The sequence below is a fragment of the Pteropus alecto genome, unplaced genomic scaffold, assembly GCF_000325575.1.
Source record: "Pteropus alecto unplaced genomic scaffold, ASM32557v1 scaffold143, whole genome shotgun sequence".
NCBI lineage: Eukaryota > Metazoa > Chordata > Mammalia > Chiroptera > Pteropodidae > Pteropus > Pteropus alecto.
Genome location: NW_006434828.1, coordinates 1,772,623 through 1,774,911, shown reverse-complemented (window position 1 = coordinate 1,774,911; position 2,289 = coordinate 1,772,623). Strand labels below are relative to the sequence as shown.

General features: G+C 51.8%; 1 protein-coding gene across 1 annotated transcript in view; it reads right to left on the bottom strand.

Moving 5' to 3' along the window:
* Positions 1-1,168, bottom strand: part of ACKR3 (atypical chemokine receptor 3) — a 10,720-nt gene extending 9,552 nt beyond the window's left edge. Inside the window, exon 1 of the mRNA XM_006909892.3 lies at positions 988-1,168. The gene's annotated coding sequence lies outside the window, so the exon portion shown is untranslated. The remainder of the gene's footprint in view (positions 1-987) is intronic.
* Positions 1,169-2,289: the final 1,121 nt, after the last annotated feature.

Genomic DNA, 2,289 nt, shown 5'->3' with positions numbered 1-2,289 from the left:
GAGAGAGAGAGAGAGAGAGAGAGAGAGAGAAAGAGAGAGAGAGAGCGCGAGCCCGCCCGCAACAGCCAGTATGACTTTACAACTTCTCATTCTGTCTGGAAATTACCAGTCCTGGCTAAGCCCCCATCGCTGACCTCACTCCGAAGTCCTTATTCTCAGACATCCCCCGATCTTTAGGCATGTTAACAAAATTGGACAAAATGTGTGGTTTACCTGAAAAGTATATTTAAATTACAAAACCCTAGACGTGTGTGCGCCTTTTTCTCCAACCTAAGTTGGACTTAACACCTTCCGAGAGTACAAGAAATATTCAAATTGGATGAATATTCAAATTGGATGCAAGCAAGAGACAAGAAGAGGGAGCCGTATTTAACATCCCCCCCTTCCAGCTCCTGGCATCCAGGATCCGGTGGTCCCCCGAAGCACTGATTTCAAATACCCCAGATCCACAGAGGTTCTCAGCAGTCTTCTGCTTCAGTTAAGGGCGCCTCTTAATTTAAGAGTGCGTCTTTCTGCAAGTCTTTCTGCAAGTACCGTCACGCGGACTGCAGATTCTATCAATTTCCCAGTTCCTACGCAAGAAACGAAACAGGTACGCGGTGGGGCCCAGCTGCCGACTATGCCAACTCTGAGAAGCAGAATGGACCATCAAAGTTCTCCGCTCACTGGACCTTAAACGCCTCAGCAGCAAAAAAAAACAAAAACAAAAAACAAACAAACAAAAAAGCACAGCAGATTCCTCAATTCGACGGAGAGAGAGGTCCTTCCACAAGCGGCCTTTTTACTTTCTGCAGCGAAAGGTGAAACCCCCAGTTAGCAGGCGCACTTTGCAATGCGGCCATGCGACATGCAGCCCGTGCTTTCAGAGAGCAGACCCGCAGAAAAAAAAAAAGTCCTGTGACAAAGACCCCTGAGCTTAAGAGCAGAAACCCTGGCGGTGCCCTCCCCTCCCTCCCAAGCGGGGCTGCGGCCCGAGCCGGTTCCTACCTCCCAGCGGGGCTCCGGCGTAGGGCGGGCGGCTCGCCTTCCCGGCTCCCGGCTCCCGGCTCCGGCTCCCGCACTCGCTCGCTGCCTTGGGGCTGAGCAGCTCCGCGATGTGTGAGCTCGCGGCGGCAGGAGGGCGTTATATACGCTGCAGGAAGGGGCCTCTAGATGGCAGCTCTGCAACCCACATCTCCCTCCCGCCCCCGCGCCACCCGCTTCTCATCACCCACGCAGGCGCGCGCGCGCGCGCACACACACACGTGCACGCACGCACGCACACACACACACACGCACACGCGCACCCGCTCCGCTTCCAGCAAACCTCTGACACACCAGCGCGCTCTTGGAAAACCCCAACCTGCCTTTTTTCATCTGCAGAGTCGTCTAACGAAGCCACAAAGTCCAGGCCCCATGGGGGAAATGTGTCAGCAGAAGAAAACCTGCAAAGGAACCCTAGGGCTTTGCAAAATCATCAAGTATTTATCTGGTCTCAGGTATATCTTTAGCAATCCCATTAACACCCCGAGGCCCTTTGAATGCCTCTTAGCTCTGAGAAACACTTTGTTCCTGGGACACACGCTCTGAACTGCGGAACCTTGGTGTTGATTAATTCCGCCTGCATTTTCTTTGTCGATGCCTCCAAAACAGGAGGCCCAGTTTCAGTATGAGCAATCGGTGGGTACCGAATTACAAACCCCAAACGTGGGGGAAAGAACCTCCGTAATAGATCTGAATAGATTTTATTAGAATTCTCTTATTTGTGAAGGATTTTAGGCCCAAAGTCCTGGATAATCTAAGCAAAATGGTCCTCCGAAGCTGTTCCCCAGTGCTAGGCACACGATAGGGGCACAAAAAAATCTTTTGATAATGTCTTTTCCTGAGGTGAGTTTAGCAAGTGCTTTATTACTACTATGAAAATCCACATTCTCATCCGGAAGTGTCTGGTCAAGTTCCATCATGGAGAAAGTCAACCTAAAAATGCGCCCCACCCCCTCCCCGCCACCGCGCGGTCGACAGTCACCTCTCCTGCCCTATTTAGAAAAATCAACCATAAAGCCACGACCTACACTTTCACTTTTAAAACCAGGCTTGCTGAGCTTTCTTGCCGCAGGGTCAACTGCGGCTTGTGCTCCTGTGTCTCTGCTTCTCGGGGACTCGTGGCTGGGAAGGGGGGTGGCTGAAGCCACACGTGTTACTTGCGGTGTTCCCACTCACCCCTCCCGAGCTAAAACTTTCTGAGATTCTTTTTATACTTCTTCTAAAAATAAGAGCAGACAGCCGAATGCCCAGTCTGGAGGACTGGCA